The following is a 15,172-nucleotide window of genomic DNA, read 5'->3' on the forward strand; positions in this document are numbered from 1 at the left end:
ACAGTAATTTATAAGCTTGAGAAATATGCTCATACAAATGATTATGAACCTTTTTGGTTACTGCTGAATAATGAAGAAATGTAATCTTTATGCTTATCAAATGTTTTTACAGCTAGCTTTGCTGTACATAACTCAAGGGAACTAACAAAAGACGTGACAGATTTTTCAAATGAATTTGTACTCTTAGTCCCTAAAAACTTTAAAAATGTTTTTGTACTGGGTATGCTGGCAGGTTCTACCACTTTTCTCTGACAAGAAAGCATATGGGGAAGTTGCCGTGTTTCTTGGAGACTTTTCTCTGTTTGAGGTGACCGTAGCAGAAATGGGCATGTGTACGTGCGTGTGTGGGGAATCTGTGTTTTTTGTCTTCAAGAAACTAAATCTGCTCTCTGCTCTATCCCCAACAGAGCTGGCAGCACGGATTGCTTCAGGGCCTCCCGTTTCAGTGCGGTGTTTGGTTGTCACGAGCCAAGCTTATCTATTTGACTTCACGCTAGTGCTTCTCATCTGCCTGAGCGCAGTTTGATCTGCTGAGGGGCAGGCAGTTTAGGGGAGGCAGTGACATAAACCACAGTTGTCTCTGCAGTGGTATGACTTTTGGTTTATAAATAGCGGGAAGCGGGTAGCTGTTACAGGCTGCATAAACAATTGCTGTAATTAAAGTTGTGTGATGGCAAAAGGGAGAGATGCTAAAGCTTCTCCACCCTCTAACACACTTTTCTATGCCAGTGAAGAGGTGAAGGTGACAGTGTTGTATGTGGTGGGACTCCTCAGCAGGTTTGTAGCAGCTGGACCATTGAAAGAAGCTCGAGGAGTTGTATGTGCCTGTGTTCTGAAATACCTTCTCCTTGTCCCAAAATTCTGTTGTCTTCCCCTGCCATATGCTTGTAGCTTATCTGAGATTTTGTATGGGCCTTGGCAGTAGCCAGCATTAACTTGTCACACTCTTTGTATGTTCGCTATGCTGCCCTAAGACCTTGCCATGGTCTTTGGTTTTGTTTTCAGTGGCCAACTTGGGGATGTAATAACAGAGAATTTTGATTTGCCTTCTTTCCAAAATGGTAGAAGTTGAGCTGGTTTTCTTGCTGTTCAGTTTTTAACCTTGTTCTTTCTGCTAGTGCTGCTTTTCTAAGCTGACAGTTAGCACTGTGCGACCAGGCACTGCCTGCAAAGATGCACCTGATCAGTAATGACTGCTCAGAAGACAAGCTTCTGTGCATACTGGGAAGCGGGGCAGAGGAGCAGGATACCCTTAAGGTGCTTGGCTGTAACTCCAGGTGCTTCTGGGAGATAATGATTTTGGGTCTGGATGGAAAGAATTCATGACCTTTCTTGTGCTAGAGCCTGCAAACCATTGTGTTTGAGTTCTTTGTCCAATTGTGACCTTTTTTGGGTGTTTCTTAGATTAATTTTTGCTCACATCTAATAGTGATTTGGTTCAGGTGGTTGTGCTAGAGGAAAGCTGCAACGAGCTCTCCTGCTGTGAGCTGTTGTGCTTACTAGAACTAGTTTTCCTCCTTGGTGTCCATAGCACACTTCATGATCTGTTCTGTGGCTGCGGTGGAGGTAAGCCCAACAGCTGGATCAGTTGCTTTTCACATTATGCCAGTTTCTGTACTGTTTCCTGCTTGTCCTTCTGTGAGAAGCCCTGATCATCTTTTGTAAATGTCGGTGTGCTCTAGGACCCTGGAACTGGAGCCCCTTTCATAGGCAAGCTGGGGCTGGCTGGCTTTCTCTGTGACCATTTCCTCCTTCCCTTTCCTAAGTTAATGGAGTGAAACGCCTACAAGAGCAGCACTTGTGCTGTGCAGTGCTGCCTTTGAGGAGTATTAATACCTTTTGGGTGTCAGCACTTCTCTGACCTGTGTCAGACATGAGCACAACTGCGCATCTTACCCCTTCCCCTCTGCCCCAGCCTTATTTCTGCAGTACCGTCTTCCCGCTTGCCAAGGAAAACCTGAGCCATGGGCTGAGGTAGAAAACGGGATTGCCCAATACTGCTTTTGTTGAAATAACCTGGTGTGGCTGCTCTGCATCGACCCTGTTGTTCATTTAACCTGCCTCCTTTGGCTGTCTCTCCCGGCTTGACCTCTGGCGGGGGAAGAGCGATCAATACTGCGAAAGGCTGGAGGGCTGGAGCAGCAGCGGTGCTTGGCAGGCTGGGCGGTGGGGATGCAGAGGAGGGGTTGAGCAGGGAGCTCTCGTGCGTGCTGGCAGCCTCCCACCTCCAGGCTCGTTGCTGTGCAGCTCTGGAAGGCAGCAGCCAATGGGATGCAGGAGCATCCATGCCGTTGGGCTTGCTGAACAACTCCTGAGGTGTCTTGTTTTCAGTCTGAAGCGTGTAACTTCTCTATTGCTGCTTTTTTTCCCTTCCCTACCTCTCCTTTCCTCCCCCTTTGGCTGTCTTTATTGTCTTGTTTTGAGGAATAACATCCATGCTGTTGAGTCTCTTGCTCGGTCTCAAATGGTGCTTGCTGCATTTCTCACGCCCATGGAGCGATGGTCCGTGCTGTTTGGCGTGGGGGGAAGATCTGTCACCTTTTCGTGCTTTGTGAGCATATCAGGTGGGGTAGGTCATGCAGCTGGAGGCAAACTTGAGCTCTGAAGGCTTGTGCTTTGCCTAGCCCTCTAAGCAAGCTGAAAATAGCCCTAAAATGGGGTCATCAGCCATTTTGCATGCATGGGCTCTCCTCCAGTTAGGTGTGCCAGCATAAATGCTGTATAACTGCATAATGACTTGGGGCTCCCAGTGCAGGAGAGATGTTGACTAACTGGAGCATGCCTGGGAGGCTTGGAACCCTTCAGCCTGGAGAGTGAAAGGACATATCTGTGAGCAGCCTTCGCATACCTGAAGGAGGGACTTCGAGAAGATGGCACCAGGTTCTTCTCAGAGGTGCCCAGCAAAAGGACAAGTGACAACAACTACAACTTGCAATGGGGAAATGGCACTTGGGTGCAATCGCTTATGAACATTTTTCTTTGTAGTGCTGGAGCAGGGACTCAGGGAAGCTTTGGAAACTCTAGCCTTAGCCACTTGAAACTTGCCTGGGCAAGGCTTTGAGCAACCCCATCTATTAAATTAGACCTACTTTTAGCAGGAGGTTGCACTACAGTGACCTCCAGAGGTCTCTTCCAGACTATTGTTTCTTATTATTTTATGGAATCTGTGAAATTGAGGTTTGTCTCTGAAATCTTGTAGCAGTAACATTGATTTATGGAGTGAGTGCTATAGAACTGGAGCTTTAAATGTGGACATTTAACATTTATGGGAATTAATCTTTCAGGACTCCGCCTATTTTCAAGTCACTGGGAAAGGAGATGAGTGTGAAGGCTGCTTTCCCCCTTCTCCGTCGGGTGCCGAGCTAAGGCTGAACAGTGCTTTGTTTTCCCAGTTACCGCTCCCCATTAGTGTAATCTCTATTTGAAAAGTATGTCTTTCATTCACATGTTCTCCATGTAATCCTTTGAAAGTAGTCAAGACTAACATGTAAAGAAACAATCATTCTTACTTTACCTTTAATGAAGTCCAGTGGTGTGCAAGTGGCTTACAATCTAACTGTAATGAAAAGCTAATCACCAGCCTTCTCCACTCTCTGGGATCCCAGGAGGTTACTGGAGCAGCACATTGCCCCAGTTTTTCTTCCTCATGTGTGATGATTGAATCTTTTTGTTTTGTTTGGTGTTTTAAGCATGACTCTTGATAAGCTAGTTTGATAGTTGGCTGCTGTGTGTAGGGCCAGCATTTGACAGATGACTTTAGGAGGGGAAAGCAACTTAAGTAGCTTAATAGGATTTAGCTCTGTCTGCGCTGTCCTGCCAGAGCATGTTATAAACCACTTTAGTGGGATTCCTTCTTTGAATATAGCCATGACATCAGTGCAGGCAGAATCTCCAAGAGGGCTCTGGGAACTTTTCTGAAAAATCAATCTCAAGATGCAGTTTGGAAGAATTGATGAATGAATGAATACCTGTGCAGGGACTCGAGGAATCCTACCAGCACTGATTTCGCAAGCAGGATAGAAGGATCTCTGAAGGAGGGCTCTGTGTGTGTTAGTTTACCTATAAAGTGCATCAATTTCTAGTGGAAATTATGCATCTGTCTTGGGAAAGCAGGGCAGCTAATGAACAATCCTGCTAGGGCACATTGGGGCACACACCTGCTGCTTTGAATTGATGTAACTGCTATTATAGCAAAATAGCCCCATGTCCTACGTATTCCCAAAACTTGGTGGTAACCTAGAAGTGAGGTGTATTTGTCCCTAAATAGCTGATATAAACCCAGTACTTTAATGTTGTTTTTTAGGCTGGTGGTCCCTGACAGCTTTCAACTTTGTGGGCAGACAAGCCCTAAGAGAGTTGAACCGTTCTGTTTAGTTGAAAGGAGACACTTTCTCCTCTTCCTCTGACCCTGTGGGGAAATGGAGAAACTGAGAAGAGCTGCTCAGACCTGAAGCTGCAAAGCAGGATGCCCGCTGTAAATACACGCTGTGGCACCATATTTGACTTGCAAGGGTTTTTAATCTGTATGCGCATCTGCTGTTACCTGTTGCTCTATTCTCATGAATGGCATCCAGGAGGTGAATTTAAAAAGTGTGTGCTCCCCTTTTTATCAGCACGATGACAGAGCAGCAGAAGTGGAGGGGTGAGGCTGTGACCGCTTGCCAGTGCTGCTCTTGAGGAGGCAGCATCTGACTTTACGCTGGTTGCTGAGAGGCCCATCTGCAGCTCTGCACTGCTTAATGGGGAAAGCTATAAAGAAAGCATCTCTGTTCAAATTGTATTTCCCTTCAGTATAGCTGCCGGAGGCCCTAATTCCTTCTCGGCATTTGGCGGGGAGCCTGCATGAGGCCTTTCTTAGCTCTGTAGCTTCTCTTGCTCGGGCTGCAGTGCTGAGTGGAGAAGTGGTTAATGACGCTCCCAGTCTTGTCAGTGGTGCAGAAACACAGGTTCCAGCTGCGACTGTGGTGGGTCTTGGCTAGCTTGGATAGCTTTTTTGATCTGCTTCCTCTGTTAGTCTCTCCATGGTATTTTCCCTGGGTTTGAAGGTTCTCATTTGTGAATATTGGTTGTCTTTTGTCCCTGGTTTTTTTAGAGCTTTTTTTTCTTTAAAGAAAGAGAAGGGTGGTGGGGAGGAACCTAACTCATCCCCAAAATAAAACCAAGGAAGACTCGACGTGGAAATGTTTCCTGCACATGAATGAGCCTCTTTTCTGGGGGGAGGGAAATGCATGGCTTGAAGTTGAAAGAAGAGATTTCCTCCTTTTTTTCTTATTAACCCCAACTGTAGTCTTCAAAGAGGAAGTTTGGAATGACTTTATGGTGAGAATCATGGCACTTGTTTGTCTCCAGCAGTTAAATGGCATGTTTGCATTGTTTGTGCAAGGAGGTCAGTTCAGGTCCACAGTCAATAGATAGGTCAGAGGTCTGTGTTCCTCCTTCCCCAATTTAAAGAAGATATCCCTATTGGGATATTGCCCCTTTCCAGTTCTTCGTGGCCTTTCCACATGACTGACATACTGCATTAAAGCTGACTTCAAATACAAATTATTTTAAGGAAGATGTCATATGGACTGCTAGCTGTAGCACAATGGGCTGTGGCTTTTTAAAGATGTAGGGCAGTTTGCCTTTGATTTTGCTGTTTTTCCCCTCCCAGAGGTCAGCCATTGGGGCAGCTAGACCAGTGTAACTTGCTAATGTAACAGAGTGCTATTTCTCTTGCCCTGTAGTAGGCTTAATGTGTGTTATGAACTCCACTAAGTTTTTGCTGTGTAAACAGCCATTTGGTCTGCTTTAGTTGTCTAGACAGCTGCCAGTGAAGCTGGATGAGGTAAATATCAATGGAAATGCAGTGCCCCATTTTTATTGGTGTTTTTCATGTTGTTCCAAACATCTGACTTCTGATTCTAAAGATTGACTTCAGGTTGCAGACCAAGCACAAACTGGATCTCCATGTTAAAGACAACTGAATAGCACTGATCTAGCCCATTCCCATCACTGGTGTACAAATGCAGAAGCCAAGTTACAGCAACTTACCTTCCTTTCCATTCAGTGCTAATAGAAGCAGTTTATGAAGACATTTGTGGTAGATTTGATACCTTAGCCAGAAAGTGTATCTCTTCCTCCTCATTTTTTAAACTCTGGTGTCTCCAAATGCTAAAGCTTCTTACTGTGGCTTAAACATTTTCTTAATAGCTGCTATTTAGAAAGACCTCTTCATGGTGCTAATGATACGAAACAAGTTATATAAATGTTAGCAGGCACCTTAGTTGCCTTTCAAGTCTGATGTTAGTAACAATTTGATGTTGGAGTTCCCATTCTGATTTGGACTCTCAAATTATTTTGCATCACTCTTGTGGTTCAATGCAGCAAATGTTAAGCTTGAGTTTATAGTGTGTGGCAGTAGATGCATGGTGCGAGAACTCCTAAAACAAATGGGATTAAAATGGTGCTTGCAGAGATGTTGCCGTTGAGAATTCTCTGGGCAAGACATCGCTCTGCAAACGATTCAAGGACACGACCCCATTGGCCCAGCAATGATCCCATTTTCTACATTTGTCTTAATCGTTTTCATCTCTCAAGTTTCGTCTTGTTTTCTGTGTTCCTGCATTAGACAGGACACTCATAATCCTGCTTGCAAGGAGTACTAATACCTTGTCTCCAGGTATAGCTAATTTAAAGTGTTTAGTGTTCTTTGGAGATCAGTTTATGGGTCTTGCCATAAATCATCGCTCTACTCTGAATAGTCTAATTAAAAATGGGCTTGGTAGGTCTGAGTAGACATTGGACTATGCTATTTGCACACAGTGCTTGGGAACTGAAGTAAAGTTGCTGCTTCTGTTAGACCCGTTGTTGCACTTCTTCCCAAAGTGAATGAGCTTCCCTACCTGTTTGGGCCTGATCAGCGAGCCTTACCAAATCCTGGTTACAGTCCCACCAAAATTACTTGGCGGTGGAAGGTTGCAGTGATGTCATGAACAGGATGAGGTGCTGTTGCACGGTCCTGTAGTGGAAACCCGTGAAAGGCAGCCTGCCCTGGCTTTCCAGAATCACTTCAGTCCAAGTGTGGTGGTTAAAAAAAAAAAATCTTCTCTTAAAATGAACTTTTCATGTGGAAATTTTGGAGACAAATTTGGAAACTCTGTGTCGGGTTTTTATCACTTGGGGTAGATGGGAAGTGGCCATACTTGAACTGTTTTCCTCTCAATTGCTTTGATATGTTTGCAAGTCACGAGCTGCATAGAAAAGATGCCAGAAACACATAGTGAGAGAAAGAATGCTTGTGTTGGATGTCTGCGCTTACGTTCTATGCAACTGAATGCATATGCTGCTAAGAAGTTTCAACAAATCTTTGCTCAGCAAAACTTCTCAACTAATGCACGTGTGATACTGAATCACTGAAGAGAATCCAGCAAGTTCAAAAGAATGCAAAATAATGGCAGAAGCAAGCAAAACTGCATTATCTACAGCAGCCATGCTTATGGGAACTGTACCATTCCTGCTGATGGGACAGGCAAACCATGTTGACGGGTTGATGTTCCTTTAGGCAAAGTTTCCACAACTGGAACAAGTTCTTGTTTTCTGTTCCACTTAGATGGGTGGCTCTGCTCATTTCCGTTCTCCTTCCCCTCCCTCCCCAGTGCCTTGTTTTACCCTCTTCCAAATAGAAACGGTGTGAGAAAGCTTCTCTCAAAGCAGATTGATGGCTGCTTGCTGTGGGGATACTGCATGGTGTATGCAGCTTGCAGGGACCTCCCTGCCAGGCCTTTCCTGCTCTGAGGGTTGAGCTCAGTGTCTTTAGACTCTGTAGTGGCTGATCTCTTCTGATTTGGTTGTCTGGTTTAAGAGGAAATGGTTAAGAAGATCAAGAAAGCTGCTGTGGGCCGAAATATGGCATTTAATCTTAACTGGTACCACGTCATTGTCTATCCAGTCCTTGAAAGAACAGGCTTTAGGTCCTACAGAGGAACAGGAGACTTGTAGATGATGCATGTAATGATTTCTGCTGGAAGATCCCATCTTTGTGGAGAAGTCCTGAAATTCACGGGTACAGTATGAATACGTGGGTTTCAAACTGAATCTAATAAGAACCAGCAACAGCTAAAGAGCAGCTGAAGAAAGCTGGTAGTAAAACACAAACTTCTTACAGCTGGAGTCTTGAAAGAAAGTCTGTGAGGTTGGCGTCTGCTCTAGAGCATGCATGGTCTGCATAGATAGATAAAAAAGTGTGGTGTCAGAGTACTTTGCTTGATAGTGTGTAAAGATAGGCACGTAGGAGAGATCCCCTTCCCAAACGAAGCGCATTGTCTCTGAGAGCCCACGTTTTAGGAGGGGGGAGGGAGAAAGCATGGAAATTGCATTAAGTCACTGGGCTTCAGGCCTAAGCATTTCCTGCCTTTTTTTTTTTTCTTTTTTTAATATACCAGTGCCGCCTAGCTCGTGTGCTGGGCTGTGCAAGTGTGCCCTGGTCCCTGTCCGCGTGCAACAGGCAGCTTGGCTGTGCTGCATCTTGTCTTCAGGGAGTCCCAGCCCAGCAGGAGCAGAGCTGAGCTCCCGCTGCAGAGCTGGGGATGGGGAATTGTCTTGGCATGGGAATTTAGCACTTGGGCTTCAGCCAGGTAACGCAGGCAGTGCTTGCTTATCCCTGAGTTGTAGGAGCATTAAATTCATATTTCCTTTATAGCACGGGGTTTCTTTCCATTATCCAGTTTGCTGGAAAATTACCTTGTGAAGAGATTGGGTTTTAAGACTTTAATGGATGATACAGCTTTCTAACCAAGGAAATAAAACCGATTCTGAAAGACCTCGAGTAGAGGAGCTGCTGTCAGATGGGAATGTGTGAGCTAATCTGTTGTGGGAAAAGAATGTCTGATGAAATTGTGAAGATCTGCCATGGGTAAGCTGAGCATGGACACAAGCGGTGCAGGACACCCACTGGATTCATCCAGCTATCCTTTCAGTGCCCTTCACCTCAATATTCCAAATATTTATCTGCTTCTTGCCTTTAAACAAAGTTAACTAATCATTTTAACTCTGTCCAACAGAAAATACTGGGAAGGATTAAACTTCTAAAGCTGAAGGCCTGTTCCCAAGGGGATTCCTTACACGTTTTGCTGGTGTGGGATTTGGGACAAAGACCTACATGAACACTGATGCATCCATGGTGTTTTTTTAGAGCTCTGTGAGGGAATTCGCAGAATCCCCAGAAAGGAAATCCGCCTTTTCAGCTAGAATGCTCATTTGACAAGCTGCCAGTTCTGAGCTAAGCCTCATTTAATAAAGATTTAGTCTGTGGGGACCTGTCAGTGGAAACTGAATTTGGTGAGAGTGTCTCATTCTTTTCATCACTGTAGTGCATAGAGGCTTTCAGCCAGCATTATGGAGAAACTAGGGATAAGAACATCCAATTTAGAGGACCCCCTTACCTCTGGGAATGTTTCTTTGCTGTGTAAGATGGAGATTGCTGAGTTGGTAACAGCTAAGGGAATAAATGGATTGTTATTTGACTACAACCCAATAGGACTCCAGTGTTCGCTGCTGATTAGCACAGCTTAAATCTGCATTCGTGGGCAGAAAAAAAATCCAACCCAATTGTTAAGCAAATCCTTTCTGCTCTGTGCTTTCCATCTCTCTTTGGTTTGATATGAGATGCTCTGATGAATCCCAGCACCTGCCCCTGCATAACCTGTGGAAGTTAAGCTGTGCAGACATTCCTATGCTATATATCGTTCCATCACAGCTCTTAGAACTCTGGCGGTGTTTGTATTTTGTGTTGGTTATTGCAATAAACCAGGTATCGGCAAGGTTGTGTCTCTTCAGCCTCTGTACTGCTGGCTTCTGTGAGTTGGGCCAAATATAAAGGCAGTGTTGAAAGTCTTTAATTATGAAATAAAGGGTCAGAATATTAGTATGGAGGAAATGATGATGAATCTTTAATCAACTTGGCCTTGTTCTCAGTCGTTGCCTGCACAAGGGCACTTGAGAAATTAATCTGAATTAACTGGAGGAATAAATTCCAAGCAGATTAGTTAAACCACTTTAAATGCACTGAAGTGAATTAAACTACACTGAATTAAGGCCATTCTAGTTAAACTACATTAAACCCCTGTGTGAACACTCATTTGTAATTAAAGTGGCTTTAGTTTGCAGCTCTGATACCAATTAACTGTGGAACGCCCTTGCCTGTGTAGATAGCCTCTCAGGATTGAGGAGACTAGCCTGTTTGTTTAACCATGTTGGTTAAATAATTCGAGCTATCTGGTCATGCTAGGAGATGTTTCAGCCATAGATCTGTTTTATTCTAATATGTCTGCTGTATTGTCTTAAGGTGATTTTAAAAAAAAAGACAAAAAAAACCCAAGCATGACCTAATCCTTGGCATTTTCTCTTTTCCAGAAAGGAAAGCCAACAGCCAAAAAAGCTAAAGGCAAAGTGTTGGCCTATATTACTTGCTCCAGTGTGTACTTGCCCTAAATATATATACACACACACATATAATCTACTGCACTCCTTTACAGCATGCTTTCTCTAGTAAGACGTCTGTATATGGAGGTGAGATGGTGGAATCTGTCCTCTGCTTCCATGGTGCTGAGGGATCCCTCGTGAAGGAGAACGCATCTCAGTACCGTGGGAAAAGGCTCTTCCACAGCACGTTTCCTGCCCAGCCTTGCTCCTCTACTGTGCTGAGTACAGTAATTGGCCTGGGAAGGCCTGTCCCCCCGGCAGAGGAGATAGGGATGGTTTAGTGCTGAGATCAGCAGTGGTTTCTACAGCCTCCCCCCACGTTACATTTGCCAATACATGGTTGGCTGCATTCCCTACCAAAGCCTGCATCCTTCTGTAGAGGCTGTGGGATGAATGACATCCTGAGACACTTAAGTATCTCAACGAACACCATGTACAGTATTTTTCAGAAAAGAAAATCGAGTCTCTGAACACACAGCATGTTCAGAACAAGTTGATGACGGGGTCAGAGTGTGTTCCTTTTTGCCACTGTTAAAAAAAAATCAGTTTGGTAGGATATAGTTATTTACCATCTATGCGTACACAAGCTGCTTAGAGGTGTTCTGAAGTCTGCAAAAAAAAATGGTGTAGGAAGTAGTGTAGGCATGACACTATCCCACAGCAGTTTCTTTTCTTGCTAAGACGACTTCCGTCCTTCATGGAATAAATAGAGATGAGTGTTCCTTTGGCAGCAGCCCAGTTTGCTTCATTTGTTCTTCTGGGTGAACATTTTTCTCTTCCCACACTCTTTTAACCTCTTCTCTCTGTTTTATTATCGCAATTTCAAGTCACTGCATGAAAATCCAGGAGGAACGTTAGTTGCAGATTCAGCGGAAAGCTTTCTTTTGGCAAAAGCTAACTTTAAGGTAAAACAGTTCTCAATCTGGCAATGATTAACACAGCTGTGTTGAGATGCTAAAAAGCTATATCTATTTTGTCCTGTGGGTTGAAGTTACGAAGTTTTAAGATTAAATAATTTTAAAACTGTTGATGGAAAATTAAGGGTGAAACTAAATGCTTTTCAGGAACCACCTGAAAGCTTCAGCTTTACTCTCAAGTTTCTGAATGAGGTTTTAGTGGACTTACTAACTAGTAATAAAACAGCAGTGCTATCCAGAAATAGCCATCACCTCTTCCATGTGAAGAGCTACTCACTACACCATGCTGCCGTTAGTGCATTTAAAGGTCTAAAGAATGTGGTAATTGGAAGTTGGATAAATTGAGATTGGTAAAACTTGTACTTAATAAACACATGGATTATTTTGAGCCTGTGTGTATTCAGAATTAACTTTCTAAACCTGTTCTGCCAGGACTTCATGTGCCAAATAACCTTCATGGCGGGGGGGGCATGGTGGTGAGGAAGGGTCCCTAGGCCAACACATTCCTCTCTATGGTCAAGTGACGAACAAACAGCATTGAAGGCAGTCCTAAACCTTGACACTTAATGTGAATGCAACCCCGTGTCTACTTCCTGCATTACAATGCATTGTGACCTTTTTTTTTAGGCTTTCCCTTCTAAGGAAATATACTCAGTTGTGTCTTGTATATCCCTTTCCTCATGATGTTAGTAGATCGCTTCTTTTTGTGACTACATATGTAGGATGGGATGGAGTGTATGTCCCTTAAGTGCTGTTTCGGCAGCTAAAATTAGCCTTCCTGGGCCAGAGCCCACAGATATAGCCAGGTAACTAATGATGTGGATCGCAGTTCGGAACTTGCAAGCTGAAAGCAGCTGTCTTGTCTACTGGATAAAAAAATCTCCATACAAGGCTGTATATTGGTTCAGTTGATCCACAGTAACATAAGGCATGGTCTCGGAGACCAAGGATTGTGTTAACTGAAAGCTGATCTACATATACGTCCTTAAGTATAAGATCAGCACCTATGGGTACCCTCATACCATGTGGAAGAGCTAACCAGCTCTGTGGTATTTTTGCGGGGGATGTTTTTGCCATGCCCCGTGTTTCTTACTGTGATGGTGCTCCTATCTGTGCATGGGGACCTAGATGTTTTCTGCCCCTGTTTTTGGCTTCTTACTCGTGTTGGGAGAGAAAATACCATGAATCCTGACAACCACGCTGGAGTTGAGAAAGGCTGTTAACACTGCAGCATGCTGTTGAGCACTGTCCCTGCACAAGACCGGGTGTATTCAGGTTTCACGGTGCCTTTCCAAGCTAGCGATGCTGCTCATGGCTACTTCCCTGCGTACTGCTATTAACTTTTATTTTGAAAGCGCTTCCCAATGCTGTAGCTTCGTCTCCTGCCAGTCTGGCTGATACCGCTTGGATTTACGCTCATTTTCAGGGACTGCTCTGTCTCCACTTCTGCCATTAGTGTCAGCACAGCGGTAAAATGTTGCTCCTTCAAGTTGTCTCCATTTTCCTGTAAGGGCAGTTCATGCATCATTTGCTATAAAGGTTCTGATAGCTCAGCAAATGTTTGAAGACGAATTGATGCTCTTTTGTGGCAAAAGGCCCAGTGCATAATTTTACATTTACTTGGGATAACGTGGCCTTGGATAACAGAGTCCCAGATTTACTGTTGCAGAATAGAATGTCTGAAGGTTTATCCAGCCTCAGCCCGCCCCCCCCCCCCCCCCCTTTTTAAAATCCCTTTTTAAAATACTGCCATTTAATCCTGACAAGCAGGCACAGGCATATCTTTGGTTGCAACCAGGCTCTCACTGCCAGCCAGTCTCTGGGTCCTAAACTGACTCATCAGTCAGAAAGATTAATAGCTGCTCTGCTGGATGATTTCACTTGTTGTCATGGCACATATCTATTAATGGAAAACAAATATTCTCTGGAAAATGAAACACAGATCGTGGTGTGGTGGCCAGCCAAGTCCTTTTGGCCAGATGCATAAATTTAAGCATATATCAAGTGTCCCTTCAAAGCGAGAACTGCAGGTTGCTTGCTGCATGGCAGTCTTCAATTATTTACTTCCTTTCTTCTTTTTAGCATTTCCTTTTTTTCCTTTCAGTGGAGTCTGTTCCCCTACATCTGGAGCTGCAGCATGAAGTTTTTGCTGATAAAAAGTTGCTAGGAAGATGTGTTTTAGCTGGGTTCATCTTCCTGGTGGTAATGCCTTTTAGCAAGTGCAGGAGGGTTGAGGGTGTGAAGAAAGAAGTGCAGGCAGGCCTTGCATTGCAGCAGCCTGACGTGTTTAAAAAATAAAGAATATCCCCGAGGAGCTTTGGTATGCCAAATGTGTTAGTTAAATTAGTATTGAGTGCTCGTACGTGGCGAGCCTTCAGAAGTGGGAGAACGTGGGGCTCCGAGCGCGGCTTCCCTCCTGAAGGCCCCTTTCTGCTCAGGAGCTCCAACGGCGCACGCACCGTCATGGGAAAGGGGGATAGGGCTGACTCCCCTCCACCCCCACCCTGCGCTTAAAAATCCGAAAGTTCACGTTCCACAGCGGGACGGAGTTTCTGCTCTTCAGTTTGGGAAAGCAGCACCTATAAGCTCCCCCCGCCCCAGTGCGCTTAGTGGGCTTTGGGTGGGCTTCTTAAGGCTGGGGAAGCGAAGGGCATGCGGCTGCGTGGAGTATCCGCCCTGCAGCGGTTAGGTTTAACTTGCGTGGGTCTCGGTACGTATGGCGGCGGGACCCCCCCCAGTCTGTACACGCTGAAGTTTGCTTGGCTGCGAAGCACCTCGTGAGGCTCGTATAGTTTGCCAGGGTAGTAACTCAGCAGGGAGCACCTATGGAGCAGACCGGGGGGGAAAGAAAGGGAAGAAAAGCCTACGAAGAGCAAGTTATTACCAGACCCTGTTAGAAACAGTTGCCAGTTTTGTTGAGAATCTTACTTTAATCACAGCATTCTTTGTTTAATTTCTTTGACCAGGGGGAAGTTACTGTTTCAATTGGGAGGAAGCGTATAAATGTTCTTTAAGGAGTTTCTGCACGGGGAGGAAAAGAGATACTGGCTGACAAAAACCCCAAAGCTTTGTTTTGGGTTTGCTGATACCTATCTATGTCTGCTTTCCCAGAAATAGGGGGATAGCATGTGACTTAGGCCCTATCCAGATATTTAAGTCTTTTCTAATAAGTTGGCATTTGTCACCACTACCAAGGGTTTATCTAAAAAAGCTTATGGGTAAAATACTTCATTCATTCATGTGGGAAAGCGTGGCTGGATTTGGTGTTAGAATGGATTTTAATTTTTTTTTCCTGATTTTATTTAACAAAATGGTTTTGCTTTTTTTGTTTTGGTCAGGATTTTCTGAATAAAAAGAAATTGGAATGGAGTTAAACACTTATTGCTTCCCTTTCCTCCAAGGACCATCTGACTAGAAATAGGTATAACAATAACTCAGATTGTGATGGCTTCAAGCCAGTGCGTCTGTAGCATCTGTGTGTGTTGTACCTATATATGTGGATGGTATATGTAGGGGTTTAGCATTTATTTTAAGTCTACCTTGAGCAGAAGCATTGCTTGGGGGTTGATTTTTTTTTTTTAAATTAATCTCATGCCTATATAATAAATTCTGCCTCCTTTCAAACCCACTCATGCGCTTAGATTTCTAATGAATAAGCCTGCATATTTATTCCTGATGATTAAAGAACTGTACAGATAGAGGCAGCTGGCAGAACTATTTTTTTTGCTTTAAATCTGCTGACCTCTAATGAGGAGTAAAGAGGAAACTCTCTCTGATTCACTTAGGCTGTTTGC

At 44.3% G+C, this 15,172-nt stretch overlaps 1 protein-coding gene across 1 annotated transcript in view; it reads left to right on the forward strand.

Annotated features, from left to right (window-relative positions):
• The window catches only part of TTYH3 (tweety family member 3), a gene marked incomplete at both ends in the record, with an annotated part of 74,558 nt that overhangs the window by 24,240 nt on the left and 35,146 nt on the right, over window positions 1-15,172 (forward strand). The window lies entirely within an intron of this gene.

Source organism: Phaethon aethereus (genome assembly GCF_964289735.1).
Source record: "Phaethon aethereus genome assembly, chromosome: 15".
Lineage (NCBI taxonomy): Eukaryota > Metazoa > Chordata > Aves > Phaethontiformes > Phaethontidae > Phaethon > Phaethon aethereus.